At 45.6% G+C, this 25,887-nt stretch overlaps 1 protein-coding gene across 1 annotated transcript in view; it reads right to left on the bottom strand.

The window, feature by feature from the left end:
• Positions 1-22,331, bottom strand: part of BCAR3 (BCAR3 adaptor protein, NSP family member) — a 215,586-nt gene extending 193,255 nt beyond the window's left edge. Inside the window, exon 1 of the mRNA XM_065908460.1 lies at positions 22,228-22,331. The gene's annotated coding sequence lies outside the window, so the exon portion shown is untranslated. The remainder of the gene's footprint in view (positions 1-22,227) is intronic.
• Between the last annotated feature and the right edge of the window lie 3,556 nt (positions 22,332-25,887).

Genomic DNA, 25,887 nt, shown 5'->3' with positions numbered 1-25,887 from the left:
TTACTGGGTCCTTCAACAAAAAAGGGGTGAGGGTGGTGGTGGGAGATTTGTATTAATCTCTCACTACATCTTCCAAAGCCACAGGAAAAGAACATGTTTGCATCTAAGTATTTATTGGTCAGTGTTCCTTCATGGTTCTCCTTTTTATCATCCTTCCCCAAGTATTTTTTTTAATATAAATTATGAATAAAGTAAAAGGAAACAAATTAGGTGATGCCATTTTCCACATGGGCATTTCAACAGAGAGAAGATCCAAAATTTCTAAAATCAGATTCTTTAACAGTGTCTAGGAAACTATGTGGTATTGGTTGAGCACATTTTAAGAAAATCCAACTTCTAGACACCCAAATTTATAAAACTGAAATTAGGAAGCAAATTTTCACAGAAGTCTTTTACTAGGAAATTCCTCCTTCTTTTATCATTCCTGAATTCATTAAAATGGACTTAATGTAAAATTAATTTTCAGTCATGAAATCAGGACCACAAGTATTAAGTGAATTGCATCTATTTATCAAAATCTTCATTCTTGATATATTTACTTGCTCAGTGAGTCATTGGCTTAAAAATGATCTTAGTTTTTTACTTTTCCTGCTTTGGATTTAATATTTCAACTTGAAGCTATGTGATAAATGGGGTTTTCTTATCTTAAGATGAGGTACCATAACTGATCTCTGTTGAAGGAATTTGTACTCCAATTGAGCAAAGATTATTCTTTCAACGTTACTTCAATACTTGGCACTGATACAAGAAATCTAAAATTAGCTGCCTTCAGAATCCAGGTGTAGGCTAAGTGGAAGCAATTCAATTTGCCCCAGGAAGTCACAGAAATTGTTGAAACAGTAAATAGAGATCTGGTCAAACTGTTTCCTTCACTAAAGCCAAATTTTCAGGACTGTCTCTTTTTGCAGGGAACAGAAAACCACAGTAATTCTGAGCTGAAAGGGACCAGAGAGGGCGTCTTGTATAAATACTTCAGCTCAGGGGATGAAATGACTGCCTTTCTGAGCCTGCTTCCACACTGCAAAATGGAGTAACCTCTCATTGCCTGCCCACCACTCAAAGGTACTGGGAGGATTAAGTGAATGGGCTTTTTTTTTTTTTTTTCATAAAAAAGAATGAAATAATGCCATCTGCAGCAAAATGGATGGACCTACAGAATGACTTCCATCAAAAAATCCACAAACAGCAAAAGCTGGAGAGAGTGCAGAGAGAAGGGAACCCTCCTACACTCTTGGTGGGAATGTAAATTGGTGCAGCCACTGTGCAGAACAGTATGGAGGTTTCTTAAAAAGCTGAAAATAGAGCTACCATATAACCCTGCAGTCCCACTCTTGGGCATATATTCAGAGAGAAACGTGATCTGAAAGGATACCTGCACCCAAATGTTCACTGCAGCCTATTTACAATAGCCAACTTTAATGGAAGCAACTTAAATGTCCATCGACAGAGGAATGGATAAAGAAGATGTGGTACATATATACAATGGAATATTACTTAGCCATTAAAAAGAATGAAATAATGCCATTTGCAGCAACATGGATGGACCTAGAGAGTCATACTGAGGGAAGTAATTCAGACAGAGAAGGAGGAATATCACATGACATCCCTCATATGTGGAATCTAAAAAGAAATGATACAAATGAACTTACTGGCAAAACAGAAAGACTCACAGACTTAAGAAAACAAACTTGCGGTTGCCAGTGGGGAAGGGATAGTTAGGGAGTTTTAGAAGGTCACGTACACACTGTTATATGTAAAGTGGATAATCAACAAGGACCTGTTGTACAGCACATGGAACTCTGCTTAATGTATGTGCCAGTCTGGATGGGAGTGGGGTTTGGGGGCGAGTAGATTCATGTATATGTATGGCTGAGTCCCTTAGCTTTTTGCCTGAAACCATCACAACATTGTTAATTGGTTGTACTCCAATACAAAATAAAAAATCTAGAGTTTGAAACAAAAATATGGATGGATCTAGAGATGATCATACTAAGTAAGTCAGAAAGAGAAAGACAATGTATGATGTCACTTATATGTGGAATCTAAAATGACACAAATGAACTTACCTATGAAACAGAAAGAGACTCACAGATGTAGAGAACAGAATTATGGCTGCCAATGGGGAGGAAATGTAGAGGAGGGATGGACTGAGAGTTTGGTCAAACTATTACACATAGAATGGATTAACAAGACGGTCCTATGGTATAGCACAGGGAACTACATTCAATATCTTTTGATAAGCCATAATGGAAAAGGATATTAAAAAGAATGTGTATGTATGTATAACTGAATCACTTTGCTGTATGGCAGAAATTAACACAACACTGTAAATCAACTATACTTCAATAAAATTAATTAAGAAAAAATTTAAAGCAAATGAACTTCTACAACTGTAAGCTTAAGGCATTATTCTTTTCTCTATTTACTTTGGCAGCTCTAAATCATGTCTATACCTTCTTTAACACTCCTCCCATGCAGAAATGCCCTCACTTTTACTATAGACAGCCAGCCTCAGAGACTTGCTTGTAACCAACAGAAGCTGCCAACTTTCAAGGCCAGATCAGAAAAGGTGATTCCACTTCTGCTGGTTCTCTCTGGACACTTACTCTGGAAGAGCTGCCCACTGTATTAGAAGGCCAACTACCCTGAGACACCATGCTATAGGGAAGCCACCTGGAAAGGCCAAGTGCAGGCTCTCTGGTCAGCAGAATGCATCAAGTCCTGCCCTGGCCAGGCACCAGATATGAGTGAATAAGACTTCGGAAGAGGCTAGCGCTCAACCATTGCAGTATCTCAGGTTTTAAGCCTTCCCAGTTGATGTCCCAGACATCATGGAACAGAGATGAGCTTCTGTCCTTTCTAAGTCCCTGATGGGGACTTCCCTGGTGGTTCAGTGGTTAAGAATCTGCCCTGGAATGCAGGGGATGTGGGTTTGATCCCCGGTCAGGGAACTAAGATCCCACAGGCCGTGGGGCAACTAAGACTGTGCAGTACAACTACTGAGCCCGTGAGCTGAAACCAAAGATCTCATGTGATGCAATGAAGACCCTGTGCCGCAACTAGGACCCAACACAGCCAAACAAATCAAGATAAATAAATCAGTATTTAAATCCCTGACCCACAGAATCCATGAACATAACAAAATGGTTGTCTTTTGGCTGCTAAACTTGTGCTGTTTTTTACACAGCACTGGTGATGGCAAAGTCACACCACAACCAGGAACAGTACCAAGCCCTGTACTTGCTCTGTGCCGGGCACAATGGCAAGCACCTCGCACACTGACCTGACTTCATCCTCACTGCAGCTCAGTGAGGAAGTCATGATTTCCCATCTCACAGGGAGGGAACTGACCATGAGAGGGGCTAATGATTCACTCAGGTTCCACAGGGACTTGACTGACACTTGGGTCTGGCCTGACCACAGCCCACTCCTAAGCCACAGCTGAGTCCTCCAGTCCCAGGGCCTTCTCCTGCCTGCTTTTGGTTCTTCCCCATTTGTCATTTACAAGTCCCGTCTCTTAAGGGCTAGAACAAAATCTCTTCATATTTCTGATCTGATCAACTTTCAAGCTGGCCTGGTACCACCAGCGAGGTTCTCAGACTGTGAGACCACTTTGCCCATTCCCTAAGGCTGAAACAGCCAAGCTCTGCTTTGCCTCATAGGCCAAGCCCATCAGATCTAGTTCCTTCTAAGCTGTGGTGAGACAGTAACAATTCACAGAGCAACTCATTCACACAGCCAAATCTCAGAAACATTCTGTGGTGGGGACTTCTCTGGCAGTCCAGTGGTTAAGACTTCATGCTTCCAAAGCCGGGGCTGTGGATTCAATCCCTGGTCAGGGAACTAAGATCCTACATGCTACAGGGTGCGGCCAAAAACACAAAAACTGCTGTGTGACTCATTTACCCTTGGTCCCCAGAGTTATTAGCACACTTGTGACAAATTATCCAGAAGGTTCTCCATATACTGGTGAGCTCAACACACTCCATGGGCTGCCAGCCTCCAGACTGCTCCTAAGTGAGGGTATGTGGCTCAGGCTGCTGCCCTGGTAAGGCCTTTCCCAACTGGAAGGGAAAATCCATGGTAGCATTGGCCCCAACACCCTCAGATCCCCTGGAGCTACAGATCTACCCAAGGACCCAGATAAATGCAGGTGCCTTTGAATGTCTTCAGGGAAGCCACTCAGGATGTACCGCTTTGCCCTGCACCTACAGATCTACCATGGCTGTTCCCGTGTACTCTCTGAGTGGTAGCACCTGCATGCTCAGTTCGTTCAGCCCTCACCAAGACCAGACCTCAGGCACCTCTCGCTGGCAAGAGGCCACCTCTTCAAAGGCAGACATGCAATAGGGTAGGCACTAACTCTTCCAGTGAAAACTGCCTCTGCCACAGAGTGGGGAAGGAGCTGGCTCCTCATCCTAGCAGTGAAATCCCCCATAGAGCCCCTATCTCCCCCTGTCACCTAACTGCTTTGCTCCAGAAAGATCTCTGACTAATCAGCCAGCCCCTCCGAGTCTGGAATGACTCTACAGCTCATCTATGGGAGATGGGAGGGTTCTCTCTCCAATTCGAGCTGGCGCTGAGCCCTTACCATGTGTTGGGCATTGGAAGTACTAAGGTGCACAAGCCAATTCCTGATCTCACTTGCAGATGAAGACATCTGTTCTCAAGCTTGTCTTCCAGGTATACCATCAGGTGTCAGTCAGTTGTGACAAGTCACTTATCAATAACAGGATGTATCAGATTTGAAGTAAGAGTGGGTGTGTGATTGTATACACAATATTGTTGCTTAGGGAAGGGGTTAATGATCCTCCCATCTCACTGTAAGGAAACTCATTCAGACATGGGAAAGGGGGCTGGAGCAGGGTGGTCTGAGCTCTGTGAGAGGCATGTGGTGAATGTCACACCTGTGAGGGTCATCAGTCTTTGACCTCAAGGCAAAAGGCTGAGAAGTGCTGTGACCCCAGCGAGGGTGGGGGTATGCCCAGAACCACCCTCCATACAACCAGCAAAGGAGCCTGCTCTACTTTTTCTCCCAGAGAAGGGACTAGCCAGCAGTAGGCTGCCTTTCAAGAAGCTGACAAAAAAGAAAGGAAGGTTGTCTTTTGATTCTGGCAATATTTTGTTCATTTGTTGTATGTTTAGGAAAAGAATAGTGCAAAAGTACTAGCTGCAGCAATGTCTGTCCTGTGAGCATCCCCTCTCTAGCTAACACTTCACTGGTGACCCATGTTGAAGCATATGGTAAACTTACAGAACATTTTCACATTCACTGTGGTAGGCTGTGACCGGTTCAAGTTTAAGACCCTTCACAGTAGGTCTTACTGCCATCGCCATGTGAAGAAATGACCTCAGAGAGGGTCTGCTCCTAGTCCACAGCAGGTAAGTGACACAGCTGGAATTCAAACCCAGATCTTCTGTTTCCAAACTATATTTCTTGTATTACACTCAGGTGTGTTACACCCAGCCTCGTGAGGGTGAGGGACAAAGATGTGGCTACGTCTTCAATCTAAGGGAATGGAGGCTCCCATCCATCTAAAGGGAATGGAGGCTGATCTCGTGTTGTTAAATGTCTCACTGGCTCATGGAAGCCTGTTTCTCGGTAGTGGCCATGGAGCAACCTCTCTCGGCTTAGTCTGTCCTCTTGGCTTTGTCTTGGCTACTCTCTTGCAGAATTTCCTGTTTTGAGTAATCACATATCTCCTCTCCACATACACTCCCAGGACCATTATAGGTCTGGCACGGGGGAAAGTCTTCCACTTAGAGCTTTGATAATCAATTCAGACCAGTGACTGCCTAAGAGTCCATTGGTCTTACTTCCTGCTTTTGGAAGACAAGATCACCTACCAGGTGCCATGGTCACCACTGAGCTGGCCTTTGGGCTCTTTTGCATGTACACTTAAGGGTACATTACTGTGATTTAAATCTCAGGAAATCTTGCAGCAAAGAGAGAGTGAAAAATGCTCCCACAGCCAAGGACTTTTCACCCCTCAAAGTGTTCTCAATCAAAGTGTTTATTGAATTTCAAACTGAATGGCCATTTAAAGGGTGATCACAGCCCTCCCACAGTCAAAAAAATGAAACTTTTGGCATCATTAATGTTGAGTCTTGGCTCAAGGTTTGAAGACTGCATGGAATTCTGCCCCATATATGCAAACATTTCGAGAACTGCTCAGTTAGCCTGCCCGGAAAAACAAGCCCACGTCCTGCTGTCTTCCTTCAACTTTGATCTTGTTAACACAGGGATCATTGAGAGCCTAACTTCTAAAATGTTGGACTGTGGGATGATTTGAGAGAATAGCACTGAAACATGTATATTGCTGCTGCTGCTGCTGAGTCACGTCAGTTGTGTCCAACTCTGTGTGACCCCATAGACGGCAACCCACCAGGCTCCCATCCCTGGAATTCTCCATGTATATTACCATACGTGAAATAGATCGCCAGTCCAGGTTCGATGCATGAGACAGGGCACTCAGGGCTGGTGCACTGGGATGACCCTGAGGGATGGGATGGGGAGGGATGTGGGAGGGAGTTTCAGGATGGGAACACATGTACACTCATGGCTGACTCAAGTGAATGTATGGCAAAAAGCACCACAATATTGTAAAGTAATTAGCCTTCAATTAAAATAAATAAATAAAAAACAAAACAAAAAATAATAAAATAAAACATTGGACTCCTCTGTTCTCTGAACATGAAAGGCAGGATGCAGAGTAATCATATAACAAGTGATGGATCCACGGTTGTCCATGGGGACACCTGCTGTTTCTCTAGCACTTCATCCTTCTGGAAGGCTTGCAGGATATCACTTGACCCACACAGCGCATCTCAGGGGTGAAACAGAGTGAGACTTTTAAATCACCATTATGTGGATGAAGGAGCAGAAATTTATAAATGTATAAAGAGATACAGGATGAAAGAGTGTGTGCGTGTACATATGCACATGCCCAGAAAGGAAGAAACATTCCATCATTTAAAATTACCTAAGATGACATCTGATGATAGGGGCTTTTGTATCATTTTAATTTTGTGTTTATTATTCCATGTCAGGGTTATCTGGAGTCACACTGACTCCAGGGCCCAGACCAAACAGAGTGGGAAATCCCAGAGACGGGAGCCAATCTGTAGCTCAAGTTCACCTGCTCTGGACATAAGTGGGGGAGAATACGTCCCCTGTCACGCGGGCTGCCGGGCTCTCCTGTCTACAGCCTCTGACAATCTGAGTGGATGGTGGAGAACTGTCAGCTCCACAGACAAAATATATCAGAATTTAGAGCTATGCATAACCCTAAAGGACAAAAGAAAACTGACTTTTCATTGTAGGTAATGTTTCTCCCCATTGGGAGAAATTGAGTTTCCAATTTTTTTCTCCCCAATTGGGTTTCTCCCCATTGTGTGTTAGAGCCCTTGGCAGCATGAGTTGCCCCTATTCTAGAAAACAATGGCAGGTCCAGAGTCATCCAAGGGCTATTCTTGGGGTGCTCAGTCTTAGCCATGTCCCCTTCACTCTATGTCTGCAATACCAACCCCTGGTCTAATAATCAGCCCTATTACCTCCAAGTAGCACAGAGCCCTCCATCCCTCCCTCTTAGAAACCAGCCCAGAGGCCAACCTGGAGAGCTCGTCACTCACTTTATGTGACATAAGTTCTTGTAAACTTTGTATTTGACTTTTCCTTCTCCCTGGGGGTTCTTGGGATTGGGTAAAAAAGCTGATGAAGCAAGTTAGTATCTTGTGCTTACTTTCCAACTTCATCTGAAATTGTTATAAAATGCATTTAAAAGATTATTTTAAACAAAAACATTGACAGAAACTAAAGGGGCCTCAGCTAGTTCCTAGAGATAATATATCATTTGGACAGATGTGTGTCTGTGCGCATTGTTCCTTCCCCATAAGCACCTCCTGGGGGAATGCACAGGTATAGCCTCTAGAAAGGATTGGAATGATTTTTGGCACCAACAGCCCTCAGAAAATCTCATGGCTTTTAGACTATTCCCTTGCATTCCCATTGTGTCAGGCACTATTAAAAGTTAGCGTCCAGGGGCTTCCCTGGTGGCTCAATGGTGAAGAATCTCCCTGCCAACAAAGGGACATAGGTTTGATCCCTGACCTGGGAAGATCCCGCATGCTTGAAGCTATTAAGCCCTTGTGCCACATCTACTGAGCCTGTGTTCTAGAGCCCAGGAGCCACGACTACTGAAGCCCCTGTGCCTAAAGCTTGTGCTCTGCAACAAGAGAAGCAATCTCTACGAGAAGCTTGTGCACTGCAACTAGAGAAAAGCCCACGCAGCAGCAAAGACCCAGTGTGGCCAAAAATAAGTAAATAAGCATTAAGAAAAAAAAAAGTTAACCACCAGTGTGGGGTTCTTGGCCTTACAAAATTTATACCCTAGGCTTGTAGAGTTTTCTGGAATGGGAATAGGAGACTCTGAGCTGTTCTGAGCTTTTAGGGTTTGAGACAGGGGGTCTGAGGATGTGAGCAGTTGTGGCTCCTCCTCACCCCCAGGTTGGAAGCCATGGTGAATGGGGTCTGTTCCAGATCTGACGAACAGATGAGTGGGCCTGGCCTCTGGGTTCTTTGCTGAGAGGCAAAGAAGAAAACCTTCACTCCTGTTTCCTGTCTTAGTCAGGGGATTTGTGTTCAGACTAAGGAAAGCCAGAGATCTTCCTAAAGGAGCGCACATCCTGGGGCCTGGAGCATGAAGCCAGACCAAGTGGGGAGCACCCTTCCAACTCCCCTCTTCTCCAGAGGAGGAGCAGGCCATACAGCTCCCCAGCTTCTCTTCCTTCTTATCTTTTCCTCTTACTCTTTGGCATCTCACTCACTTGTTGAATTAGCTAGTGGTAAGACTAACTGCATAATTTCCCAGCTGACCTCAGATGAAGGGCAGTAATGTCTTTGTGAGGTAAATGTGCCCAGGCCACCAGGAGTAAGATGGATTCTGCAGTGTGTGTTTAGTCAGTTGTGGGACAAACAGCTGAACCTCTCTCATCCTCTCATTTTCCTTTAACAGGGCCAGACAATCCCCCACAGGCTGCAGAGGGTAAGGCAGGCATCCTTCAGCATGAACTCCTTCTTCCTGGGTCATTCCTTTAGCAACCTCCTCGCCACACTGCTTCTCCCACAGCCCAGGCTCCCTGCAGACCGCTGCCTGGACTTCGGGGCCCACAGCCCTCTGTCCTGTGTCTCTAAGTGTAATGGGTTGGCTTCCTTTGGGGAACAGACACTGGGATGGAGATTTACATGCAATTACTGGCAAGTGTGCTTGGGAACAGTACTGCCAGGGAGGGAGAGCAGGCTCACACGTGAGGATGCACCATCAGCACAGAGATCTCACCACCCCACCACCCAGAGGAAGCTCTGAGGCTGAGTCAGCCCTTCAGAGAGATCCTGAATGGAGACAAAGGACTAAGAGTTTGTACCTCTGCATCATCCAGTCATTGGAGGCAGCTGACCCTGGGGTGCGGGCAAAGCTGTGGGCAAAGCAGCTCCCTTTGGGTGAGGGCAATTTCTGGGGACAGACCCAGCTCTTCCCACCAGCGGGCAAACTCTCCTGGCAGCGGGAGAATGAGGGACTCAGCTCTGATGGGAAGTCCGACAGCACTGCCTGCCAGGGTGCAGAGAAAGAGGAGGAGAAAGCCGGGCCTCCAGCTTCCACTGCTCCAGGTCACCCCTGGGAGTTGACCTGCTTGTCAGGAGACAGGGCCAGAGGAGAGAAGGGTTTCCCAGAAGCCCCAGCAGTGGTTGGAAAAGAACACACATTGGCTGGGAGCTGCTGGGCAGGCCTGGCCCACAGAAGGTGAACCGGCTGCCGTCTTGGGGGAGAGAGTCCAAATGACCTGCCTTAAGCCCAGGTGGGTCTGACACAGCCAAATAATGTCTGAGAAAAGCCTCTGATTGGGAGCCAGTTCTAGGATGGTCTAAATCTATGCCACTTTGCCGGATTCCCAAAGATTACTGCAACAGATAAGCAACACTCTGCTTTGAGCATCCTGGTGTATGTCATTTTTAAAGTATGGCAGAGTCATGGGTCTCCAGGAGGAGAATATCTGAGAGATGTTCGCACCAAACTTAGGAGCAAAGTCTGCCTATCTTATCACCTTTCTTACATGTATCTATCTTCTCCCTCCAAACAACTTGAGTTCTCTGAGTCACTTAACAGATCCGACTTGGTTCTCTGCTATCTTTTTACCCTCGTGGCATTATTGCTGCTGCATGCTAAGTCGCTTCAGTCGTGTCTGACTCTTTGTGACCCTCTGGACTGTGGCCCTCCGGGATCCTTGTCCATAGGATACTCCAGGCAAGAATACTGGAGTGGGTTGCTCTGCCCTCCTCCAGGTTATCTTCCTGACCCAGGGATCAAACCCAGGTCTCATGTCTCCTGCATTGGCAGGCAGGTTCTTTACCACTAACGCCACCTGCCACATCTTTATTTTTCCATCTCATTTGAGAGGAGAGACGGTGTTTGGTGGCTGAGGAGAAGATGTTGGGGGATAGAATATGAGAAAAGTCTGGCTCTTCACCACCTCCAACCCTTCTCCAGGCTGAGTAGGGAAGTGGTTGGTGGAGGCAGGTGAACTGGGAAGGTTCCAGGTCTGCATGGCCCAGCCAGTGTAACTGCCAGCATGCCATTAGCCCTCTCCCCTACACTCGTATACAGAACTGGATATAACACCAGCTTACCACTGTCCCCCAGCTAACCTCACAGAATGTGGACTGATGCAACCACAGCCTGTGACACAGTTAGCCAGACTCTGGTGACAGGGTTTCAAGTGTGGCAGGGGTGAAATATTGCCCCAGTGGTCTAGAGGGCCTGTGCCACCAGCAAAGAACCATTATGACAACAGGAAGGCGCCAAAAGCCCACCACAGTGTAAACAGGAAAGATCTCTGTCTCCCTCTCCTCTTCATGAAAGAGAGGGAGAATTTAACCCTCTGGTGCTTGGCTAATTTCCACAGCAACACCGGTCGGGGCCATTGCAGGGCCCCCACCCCACCCGGAGCAGCTCTGGGCTGGAAGGCTGCCTGCCCGGCCAGGGCAGGGGTGATGCCTGGACCTGTCAGCGGGTGGCTTCTGTAGGTTCTGGGAAAGCAGCATATGGAGCTGGGAGCAATGCAGGAAACTTATGGGACTTTAATTTTTTCTAGCCTAGTGCTTTTTCTTCCTTTTTCATTCCAGCTGCATCCATCAAACATTTAAATACTCACATGACATATGTTTATTGAATACACCAACACTCCCTGGAAAACCCCTGCTCTTCTCTTACATGGCTTCTTCTAGTCATAGGTCCTGCTCCCTCTTCTCCACGGAGATACCCCTTCAAGACCTACCTCTCTCGCAAAGCCGTCACTGCTCATGGCTGCTTGCTGGCTCTGATCTTCCCTCGCTTCTCCTTCCCTCTTGCACCATACTCCCTGCCCTCTCCACCCCGCCTCAAGATCCCTCAGGTGCACTCCCTCCTCTCCAGCCTAGCTCAGGCTCCCACCACCCCTTGCTCTTTCCTGTTCTTCCAGCCTCCGCCCTTCCCCCTTCAATCTATTCTCTTGGCTGCAGTGTTCATCCCCAAAGACAAATATGATCTTGTCACTGAGTGATCTAAACGCATCTATAATAGCTAACATTTACTGAATGCTCACTGCACACCAGGCTCTGTTCTAAGTGCTCTTTATGTAAAACTTGTCTAAATCTCACAATAAACTGTAAAGCAGGCATTATTTCTCCCATTTCACAGATGAAGAAACTATGGCTCAGAGAGGTTAAGTAGCCCACCTAAGGTCACACAGCTAGCAAGTGGTAGAGCAAGCATTTGAACCCAGGCAAACAGACTTCAAATACTCCCCTCTCAAGCAATGTACTGAATTATCCAGCTTCTCAGTGACTTTCATCAGCCCTCAGGATAAAGTCCGAACTCCTCAGCAGTCAAGGTCCCTCATTTTAGACTCATCCCTTTTCATGTGCCGACAGGTACACTTTACTTCCCCACCCCTGAGTGATGTGCTGGTAAATGTTTAACAGTTGGCTCTCTGGAAAAGAAAACCCTGATATGGAGCATTTCCTGATCTCCATGGTGTAGGCACTCCCACCATGGCCGATTTCAAGCTGTGACTATGACATCACTATACAAGGAAGAGATGTACTCAGTCAGGAGGAAGGAGCAGGCTTCAGGGTCAGACACACGGCAGGCCCTGCCCCCCTCTATCATCCACCATGACTCCACCCAGCAAGAACAGTATACCTTGAACCACACACCACCCATCCACCTGATCACTGACCCCAGGCTCCTGTGTTGATCTGGAAAGTGCCAGTGAACTTTCACCTTCCTTTCCTCTTGTTCACCACCTACCTCTGGCTGTCTAAGGGCAGGGTTGAGAACTCCAACTAGACCACAAAGGCTGATGACCATTCTTTGGACAGACACCTGTCCCCTGCTTGCCACAGCAGGGTTGACCTACCCCGGCCATGGCCCTTCACCCAGAACATCCCATCTGCAACAGTTACGTCTTCACCCCTAAGAGGTAATGCATCACTATTGCTCTAGCTGTGCCCTGTCCAGAGACATCCTGGCCTCTCCCCTCCTCAGCCCACCCACACTTCCAGGGCCCCATCTCTTCTCCTTATTTAATGTGATAACGGTCTCCAGATAAGGATGTCGCTGGCCCTCTACTCAGATGACCCATATGCTCTCCTCCTCAGCAGTTCTCATTGATCTTCCTTATCCACAGACCCAGTCTTGGTTCTATAATCCCACCCTCTGTGACTCAGACTCCAGGACCCATCCACAGACCTCCAGGGAAGGTATCTCCCCAGCTGAGACACATGTGTGAGATCTCCTATCTAAGCAGGACCTCACCCATCAGTCAAGCAACCCCTGGGATGACCATCCCTGCTCAGAGGCTAGAGAGCCTTTCTGGCAGGCATGAGCTAGAACAGACATCCTGGAGGATATTCCTAGGGAAAGGGGCTTTAGGTGTTTCCTCCACAGTTCCTAATTAAAGACCAGGTAGTTGGGCTTCCCTGGTAGCTCAGTCAATAAAGAATCTACCTGCAGTGCAGGAGAACTGGGTTCGATCCCTGGGTGGGGAAGATCCCCTGGAAAAGGAAATGGCAACCTGATCCAGTATTCTTGCCTGGGAAATCCTATGGACAAAGGAGCCTGGCAGGCTATAGTCCATGGGGTCACAAAGAGTCGGACACAACTTAGCAACTAAACCACCAGCACCAGTTTACCCAAGGCCAATCAATCCTTGTTTTCCTTTCACTTGTCCCCAGTGCAAAGTGTGATATCCCACGGGGCACTGGGTGTGGCTTGCGAGTGACATTTTCTTGTTAATTAAATGTTTACTGTGGTATCACTGCATAAATCATATACACCACATAAGAATCCCAGTTTCTACATGATTATGACTGAAGGTCAGCACTTCCCACTGGGACCACAGTGAACTTCCCCATTGCTATGATTCTGAATCTTGTGGTACCTGGGGCCACCTCCGTGATTGCTAGTGAGCATCTTTAAACACAGTGGCAATTCCCAGAGATATGTAGGGCAGCAGGTCAAACATAAAGAAAGTTTACTCAGGGGAGGTTCTAGTTTCGGGCTGGGTCATCGAATAGCACTGGTGACCCCTCCAGTTGAGTCAGTGAGTTGAAAGCACTTCAGAAAAGTGAAGATTCGGGACAAATATATTAGACAGCACTCAGTGTGTGTGCGTGTAGAGAAGAGTGACTGCCATGGGCGGTTTCAGAGATGGTGCTGATGATGACCAGGCTGCCAGACGCCTTTCCGACGAAACCCAGAGATGAGAGTGCCCAGAAGGTGGGCAGCCAGAACTCTCCAAAGATTTATCTGCCCAGATGAAATTTCTTTATGACTATAGGAATGCTGGTCACTCCTGCTGCCTGGGCCACTGAGCTCTGTCCAGAGAAAGCCCTGACTTCTGGGGACACCCAGCCTGAGGCTGAGCATGCCTGTCTGCCCACACGTCCCTCCTGTCCCCTCTCTCCTCTGCTGAGCCCTCTTCAAGTTGTTTAAATGACTTCAAGGGCTCCTCCATTTTGAGGATATCAGCCATAATCTAACTGTGATAAATGGATTGTGCTGGCTCTTTCTAAGTCTCTGTTGGAGGTTTCCAGGGAATTTCTCTGGTGCTTATCTGATCAACTGGGGGCAATTCACTAAGCTCCCATGTAATGGAATCTGCTCTGAGCTTCAAGACATTGAAACAAAGACACGTAGACAAAGATGGCTGAGATAAAGATTCCTAGTACCACAAAGGCTATGAGAAAGAGAAAGATCTTAGTACAGAATGTATAGCCACAGGGGTAGGGGAGGAGCAGGTACTTCAATCCTAAATGGCAAATGTGCCACAGTGTGCCTCCTTTTCTAACTAGCTGGCACATCATTGTTTTAGAAGCAGTGATTTTGAATCTGGTACAAGACTACCAAGAGTGATCAAGTTAAGAAAGATCCACACCAGGCCTACCCACACAGGATGGAAACAGGGCAGAAGAAAACAAGGCAGTGAGAAAGAATTTTTGCTGTGTAAGAGTTTAGGCTTGGACTTCCCTGGTGCACCAGTGGTAAAGAATCCGCCTGCTAATGCAGGAGACACGGGTTCTATCCTTGGTCTGGGATGATTCCGCATGCTGCAGGGCCCCAATTACTGAGCCCGTGCTTTGGAGGCTGAGAATTGCAGCTACTGAACCCTGTGTGCCCTAGAGCCGCTGCTTCACAACAAGAGAAGCCCGAACACCACAACTAGAGAGTAGTTTCCATGTGCTGTAACTAGAGAAAGCCCGCGTGCAGCGATGAAGATCCAGCACAGCCAAAAATAATTTTAAAAGAGTTTAGACTTTTTGGGGTTTGAATCATATACATATATTACTCCTTTATAAAATAAAATGGAAAAAATTAAACAAAGTTAGATTTACTCTGTTTTGAAAAAATAAATATAACATCCAATACAACATTTAGTTAGGCAGCTCTTCTGAAATTAGAGGTTATAAAAGTACATATTTAAGCTCCAAGCCCCTTCATTTGTGCTCTGCCTTAGTCTAGGGACAGGGACATTGTGGGGCTGGCATTGGCTGAGGTCAGGCTCAGTGGCCATCAACATGACAGGTGGGCCTGAGTGGTGGGCAGGTGCCTGCCTGCAAGGCTGCAGCTTCAGAGTCAATACCAAGGCAGTGATCAGTGACCCTGTCTGCAGCAGAGAGGGGGTCTGAAGAAGCCACGTGTCCAGGTGGGAACCCCTGCCCAAAAGGTGAGTGAGGCTGGAAGGATGGGAACAGCCACAAAAAGACATGTGCAGATAGGAGGAAACAGAGGGGAATCTGTGCCAAAACATGAGATAAATCGAGAGACAATGCACCCTGGTGGGTTTCAGCTGAAAAGCGTGGTGTAGAAACCTCTACAGCCCATAGGAGCAAACCGGCAAGTCAGAGAGGCACTGGCCATGCAGACTGAGCTCGAAGACATCTAGGGGAGAAGCCAGGAGAAACCCCACTGCCCAGGGAAAGAGGGGGATGCGCCCAAGCCTGGTGAGTGGAGAAGTTAAAATAGAGCCGAAAGAGTGATCTGGACACCCAGAGGGAGGATGCATAAACAAAGCAAGGGGTGACTGTGCAGAGGAGAATGGTTTATCCCGAAAAGTCAGCAGCAGTGAGAGTTTTAATTTCAGCCACAGCCATCCCAGAAGCCCCTGGGGAGGCAGCCCAGAGGAAGGCTGGAAGGACTCTTCGGGGGCCTCTTCTTTCATGGGGATAAGGTATCTGGCAGCCTCTAGAACAGGACTCTCCCTGGGAGACAAGCTGCTTTCCCTTGAGTCATAAAATCCCTTCTCTGGGCCCCCAGGGGCACCAATTTTGCAGTATGTCGCCCAAAGGGATCAAGTAATTACCGGTGAAAACCATCCCTTTTAGCCCAAAGCTATTGCCTCTCCCTCTGCTCAAGGACAGCAGGCTGCAAGACCTGAGCACTGCGTGTCACCACACTGGTCCCCAGGGGCCTCTGAGCGCTGGCTCAGACAGGCCCCGGAGTGTCCAGGGCTCTGTGGGGTAAGATCAGCGCGCACACTTCCAAGACAAGCAAAGAGAGCTAGCTCTATAATTTCCTGACACTGAGGGAGGAGACAGAAGGAGTGCAGACTGGATAACTTCCCAAAAAGCCCAGCTGGCAAGCACACCAACACTGTAAGGTTGCAACTCCCTGAACTAATTAAAAGGCCGAGCAACGAGAATGTCTGAACTGCTGCATAAGCATCTCTTGGGGAAAATATGTTTATGGTATTGCATACCCAGGGCTCCCCCTTCACATCCCAGAGCCAAGCCAGACACAGGCGACTACAGTTTAGAGCTGAAATGTGTGTGTGTGGCGGAGTAGGAAATGGCAACTCACCCCAGTATTCTTGCCTGGAGGATCCCATAGATAGCAGAGCCTGATGGGCTACAGTCCATGAGGCTGCAAAGAGTCGGACGCAACTGAGCAACTGAGCACATGTGTGTAGAGATGTGTGGGCATGTGTGTGATGGTTGGATAAGAACTCAGACACAGAGAATTATACTGTGTGATGGGAGACAGTCAAGGCAAGCTACCAACTTCCTTCTGATTCCCCTCAAGAACAGAAAAATAGGTAAAGGTCTTACGTAGCACCACAGAGGAATTTATGTGACCATTGGCTGGGGAACCCTCCATCATATAAGGAGACATTGCAGTATCTCAATCTCTGGGAGGTGTTTTTCTCTCTAAGTTTAACCACTTTTTGTTTGAGTTTAACCCTGCTAGCAGCCAGAACGGGCCAAATCAACATTAAGAGTTTTTTTTTCTGCTTTCTGAATCTATGAAAAGAAAAACTGTTTCTAATTTTTTCCTCGTAATGACACTTAATCAGGTTTGGAAAATTCCCCTGATGCCGAAAGTCTGAAGCACTTTCTTATCTGCGGACTGGGGGTCCCAGAGGGAGCACAGTCAGCAGGGTCCCTTCAGGAGCTCTGTCCATCTCAAGGTTCACTGGGAGTTATTTGATGAGGAAATCAAGAACATAACTGAGCCACATGATGCCAGATTAAACTCTGACATCCAAAAAGAGAACAGGGGCAGCATGCCCCCCATCTCTTTCCTGGGTAGGCCTCTGGTGGGGCCTGGGCTTTATCCTGGTACAGTGATGGATTGCACTGTCCAGGTTAATGAGAAAGAAAGAAGAAAGACTTTTGAGCAAGATGCTGGGAGTGTCTTAACCATCCTTTGGCCCAGATTCCACCCGGAATCCATCCCGAGTCTTTGGCAAAAGAAGATTTTAAGTTGAAACAGCAAGAGAGCCCTTTGAAGCATCTCAAGAGTTGTGACCTTGGCGGGGGAGAGCCTGTGCCATCCCAGGTGGACACCACAAAGGAGATGCAGCATCAGCTCCAGCAGAGGCAGCGATGGTCGATGCAGGCCACCTGCAGAGGAGAGTGTGGCTCTGACCCCCAGCCTCAGGAAGACCTGCTGCTGCCGCTGCTCAGTCGCTTCAGTCGTGTCCGACTCTGTGCGACCCCAGAGACGTCAGCCCACCAGGCTCCCCCGTCCCTGGGATTCTCCAGGCAAGAACACTGGAGTGGGTTGCCATTTCCTTCTCCGATGCATGAAAGTGAAAAGTGAAAGTGAAGTCACTCAGTTGTGTCTGACTCTTAGCGACCCCATGGACGGCAGCCCACCAGGCTCCTCCATCCATGGGATTGTCCAGGCAAGAGTGCTGGAGTGGGGTGCCATTGCCTTCTCTGCAGGAAGACTTGAATTGTCACTAAAAACTGTATGAGGCCCCTGGGACTCTGTCAGGTGAAAGCTGGGCTGTGTGCCTTCAGTGGGGTTGGAGTTTCAAGCCCACTGTAACTCAGTAGGGAGGGAGCTCAGAGTGTAAGATATTTTTGTTTCCACTCTGTTGCCCCTTTCTGACTGTGTCCCTCAGACAGGCAACAGGTGGGGAGGTATTTTATACATGGATGGTATGTAAACTGACAACATCCCTGTGAACACATCAGAAGACGTGAATTACCTGTCTTCAGAGAAAAAGAAACGAATGATTCGAAGGTTATCGATAATTTATCCAAACTCCATTTTGTGGGTGGACTATCCATAAGCAGGCAACTGTTGGGAAGGGAGGCTGTGGCTGTAAACCCCCCACACCCTCATTTTTCTAGATAATTAACAAATTGTTTCAGGACCACAGACAGCAGCAGATGAGTTCCAGCTAGGTGCTCAGCCCACCCCACTCCAACCTGGTTCTTCTTGGCCAATGGTTGTCATCTCTGGTCCTTTACACCCCACTCAGGCTCTCAGCGGAAGCTCTGAGGACCTTCTGATGAGGTGCAGAGAACAGCTTAAGGCCACTACCCTGTACCTTTAGCACCAAAATGAGAAATCAATCGTCTTTATTGCCAAGTCCTGTCCTCATCCAGTACTAATAACACTAGGTAATGCTTATGAAGTATATCCATGTTCTGTATCCTCATTTTATCCTTACAACTCTATATGGTTAATTCTATTTTTACATTCATTTTATAGATGAGGAAACTGAGTCACAGAAAGAGGAAGTGATTTGTCTGAGGTCACAAAGGAAATCTGGTTCTTGAGTCCATCTCCATCGCCACTCTGCCATGATGTGCTCTTGAACTTAGATGCAGGATGAAGGCAAAATGGTAAGAAACATGAAACTTTGTAGGCCAACTTGGCCTGTGAAGTCATCAGGGACCTGGAAAAGCCATCTGCTGTAATGCCTTGGACTTGGGAGTTCTGTTTCCTATTAAGATTCTGTCTCTTAGTATCCTGCAAAAACTAGGGCAGGTTATATAACTTCTCTGTGCAGCTCTTTCCTTACCCAGTGGAACAACTAAGTGGACCTGGCATCATGGGTGGATCTGGAATAGGTAAAATATGCCGAAGCTGTTAAGGAAGAGAAGTCAGGAATTAGAATGTCTGTTCAGTTTTGTAAAGCATGTGGTCTTCTGGCCTAGATGAGAGAATCACTAACTTTTAGAACTTTCAGTGCTTGCAGATCTTAGAGCCTATGCTCAATATTATTGGGGTGAATGCTTCACCCAACACAAGTATCCTTCTAGCTACACTACTGAGACAGTGATGGGGCCCTTCAGAGCCAGAAGGCTCTTTAAGTCACCTAGAAGCCATCTTTTGTCTGCAGGGCATCCTTCTTCCACCAGATGTACCCAAACAGTCTCATAGCAGTCTCCACTGCTGCCGTTTACATTGCACCATGTCTGCCTTGCTCCCACCAGAATCTAACCCTGCCCTCTGGAGAGGCTTGAGTAAATCAAATCCCACTGCCCAAGGCAGTCCTGGCATGAACGTGAGCTCTGATGCTCTCTTTTCCATGCTAAACGATTCCACCTTCTTTAATTGACATTCAACCTCATTTCTACCACCCACACCATCTTTATTACTCTTCTCTGAGTACACTTGGTTTGTCAATTGTTCCCCCAGCCTTCAGTTGATTCTCCGAATATTTCCTGAGCACCTTCTGTGAAGACAGCAGATGCTGCGAATGCTAGAAAAAGCATAGTCTCTGTCTTGAGGAGCTCACTGTCTTGGGATAGGAGGGTGGAGTATTCCTAAGGAATTGCAATATAGTGTGGGAAGTACTATGACGGGCAAACCCAGCGGACTCTGAAAGCCCAGAGGCTGGGGAAGCTGACAGGTGGAGAGGTGTGTGTGTGTGCTAGAAACTGCACTCTAGAGGGGGGAGAGAGGGAGAGGAGACCAGTTCTGGGAACTGCTTGTGGTTTGGAACTACAAGACTAAGAGTTCAAGGTTGTGGGTCAGTGGGGGATAAGAGATAGTCTTGAGATCAACAGGGGTCAAATCATGAAGGCCATGGTATGAGACTATTCTGAGGGTAATAGGGAGCTCCTGAAGGTTTGTAAGCAGGAGGGTAACACAATCGAATTTAGTTTTTAAGAACAATCACTCTGGTTTCTAAGTTGGAGAGTATATTGGAGGTAGATGTGAAATGGGAGGCAGGTGATGTCATTGCCAGCTCAGAACACAGCACAGCAGAACTCTGACCTCTGACCTTATTCTGGAAGCTGAGTTTCTATTGAAGCTGCCTGCAAATGCGAACTATACTGGTAGCCACAACTCACTCCTGTTTCATGTTCAGGGGTACAAACCTTTTCAAAAGGAATAGTAATGTTAGCTTTTCCCCAGCATCTATCTTTGCAGACAACTTTTTAAGATTTAATCTCATCAGTTCAACCCCTCCTTTAGGATTATTGAAACCTTTGTGCATCTTAATTCAACTCCTTCATCTTTATTTAAGGGGAATACTGAAGGACTTGCCAAAGGGCACGTGGGGTAATTAGTGGTGGAAACAACGCTGAACCCCAGTTTCCTGACTCCTAAGTGAGGCACCCTGTTATTCCACCTCTCTAGGAAACTGATCTGTTTAGAGAAACTAGAATCCAGATTGACTAGCAGTCACTTACTTGAAAGAACAGGTCTTAACTTACGGGCCCCAAAGGCAGGAAGAGGAGACCCTATACCCTTTTCCAATATTACCTCTTATTGACTAAAATAATCCCTGAGTTAGAATCTACATTCGACAGGGATGGCATTACAGGTCTTTAGACAGCTGAAGATCACAGCTGTTCAAACCCAATCATCCAGGCACTTGACAATGTCAAAAAGCTTGAAAGAATTTCACAGAGTGAAAAAAAATCTTACAAGCTAATGAATGCTTAACAAATGCTTCTCTCTGGAACTGAACTAGTTCAGATTGTAAAAGCTGTTCAGGGAGACTGGACAGGTGATGGGAAACGGGACACCCTCTGTAGGGGAGACGGGGAGGGAGCCACCGTACAGAAAGCTTCCCTGGATGAATGCCTGGAGAATGAGGGTCCTTCTCAATTAGGACCTAACCCCTTGGTCTCTGACAGATTTCTTACTGGACCCCATGAGACCTGGAGACTGGTTTCCCTGGGCCCTGAGTATGAAAGCCTCTGACCCTCAGTCCTGGGAACCTGCACAGACACTGTTCAGAGCCCTGTGCCCAGGTTATCCTGAGACCAGCACACCCTAGGTTGGTCCATACCCCCTACCCAGCACCACACCTTCATTAGCTCTCTTCCTCTTTGTTTACTTTGCCTGGATGTTAATGCTCTACCACTTTTAAAAACAGAACTGACCTCTACCTCTAACCAGCTCATCCTGCATCTCCTCTGAGAACTCAAAGGACCTCCCAGTCTCAACCCTTTCCCCACAATCTCATCCCTCACTTGAATCCACTAGATTCAAGTTCCACTAGAGCAATGATTTCCTACTATCCCCTGTTGTGAAGCCAAATGCCATTATGGAAACTTCAGACTTGTCAGAGGAGCTCGCACTTTACTGCTCCCTTCCCAACAAACATATGCTTATCTTTGAATAACTGTAGATCAGCCAAATTTCATCAAGGTAGTTAAGAGCAGTGAGGAACAATTCCACTCTTCATTTTTTTTTCCTAATAATTTTATTTATTTTTTTGTAAACAAACCTTTTATCTACTTTTCAAATAACAGACACCATAAATACTTTTTTTTTAAAGAGGCAAAACAAATCGAGTCATAAGCATTTTGCTCTAAGCCCTGATCTTATTGTCTAGGCTGGAAAGGAAGCCCCACAGTCTGGACTGAGATGTTGACCATATCCCCAGCCCTTTCCCTGTGGTCAACAAAATCCTCTTCAGTGAAGCCTCGGCCTGAACTTATCTAGTTTGAGATGAGAAGCAAGAGCCTCATTAAAGCCATCAACTGGAGAATACTTTTTTAAAAGAGCATTTTCTATAGCATTCTATCTGGTTTCTCACACATCTTCAGTGACACCTGAAAAGCTTTGTTGAAGTGAAGTGTATTTGTCTGTGTCCGGGTTACTCAAATTGCCTCTCTTCTCTGCCAGGAAATTCCGATTTCTGGCAAGAGATGCCCACATGAAAAGAAAGGGCTCGCTGACACAGAGGACTTCCAGAGGATTAAACACAAGCCACAGTTGTTCTTTTTTTAAAAGAATGAACTAAAATAAAAGCTTACTCTGCTCACCCACACAAAATGCTGTTCTCAGAGAGGACACAGTACTGACTGCTCTTGGCCTCAGAGACATTGTCTACATTAGCATTTAGTGTCTTACCAACTGAACCACTGCTGCGCGCAGGTGAGTCTGCGTCTAACATGCCTCAGCCCCACCCCTCCGAAGCCGGCACACTTACCTAATGACACGATGCCGAGGCTTCACCTCTCCCTGGCTGGGGCTTCAAACACGAGGGGACTCAGGGGGCATCCGCTTTCAACCACAGAGCCGGGGTGCTGGCGTCTTCTCTTCTAGGGAACCAGGCGCACTTCTGACCACCCAGCCGCTGGGGATTCACAAGGTGATACCGTCAGGTCTGGAAGGTTTGCTGAGCGATTGCTTCATACCACAGGGTGCTTCCTGCCCCCAGCTAAAAGAATGAAGGAGGGGTTTCCTTCAGAAATGCAGATTTTCAACAAAATTCCTTTTCTCTGTGTGTACAAGATGGTGCATTGCAATATTATCTGTAAGAGGAAATAACTGGGAAAAAGTGCTGCCAACTGGGGACTGAAATAAATGATGAGATTTCCATGTAGTGCAACAACAAAAAAGAGAAATTCTGTATTTGCTGCTAAGGTCTCTAATGTATACTGCAAGGTTGGAAAAAAAAAAAAACCCAACAGATAGTACTTGCAGTAAGGTCCAATAGCATTTATTTTTGTATATGCTTAGAAAAAATGTGTAGAGCGATTCACAAGAAACTTGGAATAGCGGAGACCCTGGGGAGTAGAACTAGGGCAGGAGGAGTGATCTGACTTTTTGGCTCATTTTAGATTTTCTTTTTTACCTTGTGTATACACTTAGTACTCTTAAAATAAAAGAAGTTTTAAAAATTCCTTCCTTGCTGAAAAGTATTTTTGTCAGCTACACAGGAGTTTCCAAAAAACAAAACTTCTCCATCATTAATCAAGCTGCAATGGATGATTTTGAAAAGAGAAACTCAGTATCCTAGAAAATTATACTGAACAGCAAATCTCAGTGAATTTGGGGAAGGGAGATGGTGGCTTAGTCACTCAGCTGACTCTTTGCGACCCCATGGACTATATATAGCCCACCAGCCGCCTCTGTGGAATTTTCCAGGCAAGAATACTGGAGTGGGTTGCCATTTCCTTCTCCAGGGGATCTTCCAGACCCAGGAATCGAACCCGAGTCTCCTGCTTGGCAGGCAGATTCTTTACCACTGAACCACCTGGGAAGTCAATAGATATATAAATAGCAGTAAAATAATGCTAGCAAGTAGGAAGAGATGAAAGAGGAACAAAACAGTACTGTAAGATCACTTTATGAGGAGAGAGAGATTACTTCCAGTTAGAGGGGAATCAGGGAAACTGACGGAGCAGGGGAGATAGCATTTAAGCCAGAGCCTGAGTATAAGTAAAAAATGAAAAATGTTAATGAGATATAAATTCATCTGAATTTGAAATCAGATTCCCAATATATACAATAATTTCAAGTTTTAGGAAGATGTGAGGCAGAAGTTTTTTGGATAGTCATTGAACTAAAAGATGAGTAAAAATAGTTGAAAGCCTGAACATACACATTCTGCAAAAATGTATAAAAAATGTATAACTTAACTTCATCCTATGATAGTCTAACTTCTTTACAAAAATACTCTTTACTGAAGTATAAATATTTTCAACACCAATGTCTCTGCAAGAATGAGGCATAACTTCTGGGGAAGGGAAGAATCTTCAGAAAATAGATTCTGATACTGCCTCAAGTTGAGAAACACTGAATTAATGTACTGCATTTTATTTTTATAATTGTATATGCTGGAAAATTTTAGCATATAGAAAAAACAGTATCATGAACTCCCATGTACCCAACACCAAGCTTCATTATTTAACATGGCTAATCTTGTTTTGTACCTAACCCATCCCCCACTCTCCTGACATCTTCCAAACATCGTGTTGCTTTATTTGAGAGCATGTTTTTTCATTTTGTTTGTTTTTTGCTGTTTTTTGTTTGTGGCTGCACTAGGAGGCAAGTGAAAGCTTAGTTCCCTGACCAGAGGTCGAACCTGTGCCCCCTGCAGTGAAAGCACAGAGTCTTAACCACTGGACCCGCAGGGAAGTCCCTGAAGTTATGTATTCTTATATTAAAAACTCTTTTTTAAACATTATCACCATACCATTATGTTTTTATTAAAAATTTTAATTTTATTTTATTGATGTATAGTTGATTCACAATGTTGTATTAATTTCTGTTATACAGCAAAATGATCCAGTTATACAAATATATATTTTCCATATTCTTTTCCATTATGGTTTATCACAGGATATTGAATTTAGTTTCCTGTGCTATATAGTAGAGTTTCATTTAAAGATAAGTTTTTAAAAACTTGCCAGTAACCCCTCTATATCATTAACTATCTAGTAAGTATTCAGATTTCCAGACAAGAGCTATATATGGGATTTGGTTGCTATGTCTGCTATGTTCATAATTATTTAAAGGTTCTGTTTCTGTTTTTTCCTCGTAATTTATTTGTTGGCAAGTCATTTGTCCTGCAGAATTTCCCACATTCTGGACTTCACAGATTATACACCTGTGGAGTTTTTTAGCATGCTCTTCCATCCCTTCTGTTTCCTGTAAATTGGTAGTTAGATCTAGACTTGGTTTGATTTGGGTCTAATTCTTTGGAATAATAGATAATGTCCCGTTTCACTCTGTGATCCTAACTGCCATTGATGACTAGGATTGAATAGTATCCCTCACAAAAGATATGTTCAAATCCTAAACTTCATGCCCATGGAGGTAATTCAGGTTAAAATGAGACCCACATTAACCCAGCACTTATTAGAGGAGGAACATTTGAACACAGACTCAAGGAGGAGATGGTCATGCAACCACAAAGGCAGAAATCAGAGTGTTATATCTACAAGCCAAGGAATGACAAGGTTTGCCAACAAACACCAGAAGATAGAATAGGAAAGGAAGGATCCTCTCGTAGAGTTTGAGAGGGAGCATGTTTCTGCCAACACCTTGATTTCAGACTTTCAACTGCAGGACTGAGGGGCATTAAATTTCTTTTTTAAGCTACCCAGTCTGTGGTACTTTGTTATTGTAGCCCCAGGAACTAATACTATCATCCTTGCCTAGAACCATTATTTCTTTTAGGACTTGTCAAATGTTGACATTCCTTAATTATTGACTGGAATGCTTCTATAAAAAGAAACATCTCCTTCACTACTGTTTGAAATTCAGTTCATATGGCGAAAGCAGATAACATGTTTACTTGCCTATATTCAGAAGAGTAAGTTGGTTTCCCAGTATCATCCAATGGTGGTTTGGGGTTGGAATTTTTTTAGTATCATTATGAATATTAAGACTTTTGAACATGATTCACATGTTTTAATTCTTTTCCGTTTTCATGTTTAAATTGTCCCATATGTGGTTAGTTAGAGCTTTGACAGGTTGGCTCTGAGTCCTTTTGACATGACTCCAGGAATTTCAGGTATGTTGTGATGTTCCAGTTTGATCACGTACATTGCCTGCCTCAGACCAGAACCATCCATCTCCTCAAGAAGCCCTGGTTCCGGTTAGTGGGAAATAGTATTAAGGGACTAAACTGGCACTCAGGGCACACATTCCATGTGACTGGTCATTTTTTCTAGGCCTTTTCAGTAGGCAGAACTAGGAAACAGACTTTCAAAATAAGAAAATGTATCAACAGTTCATACTAATATTTTCCACTCAAATTTAAGACTATAAAATGTTTACTACATTATTAAATTCTGTGTTTGCATCTCTTTGTCTCTTCTGGTAAAATTCTTGGTTTCTATTAACATAAACATAATTA

This window comes from Muntiacus reevesi, chromosome 1 (genome assembly GCF_963930625.1).
Source record: "Muntiacus reevesi chromosome 1, mMunRee1.1, whole genome shotgun sequence".
Lineage (NCBI taxonomy): Eukaryota > Metazoa > Chordata > Mammalia > Artiodactyla > Cervidae > Muntiacus > Muntiacus reevesi.
Note: the sequence above shows the minus strand (reverse complement) of the source record. Positions and strands in the feature narration are given on the sequence as shown.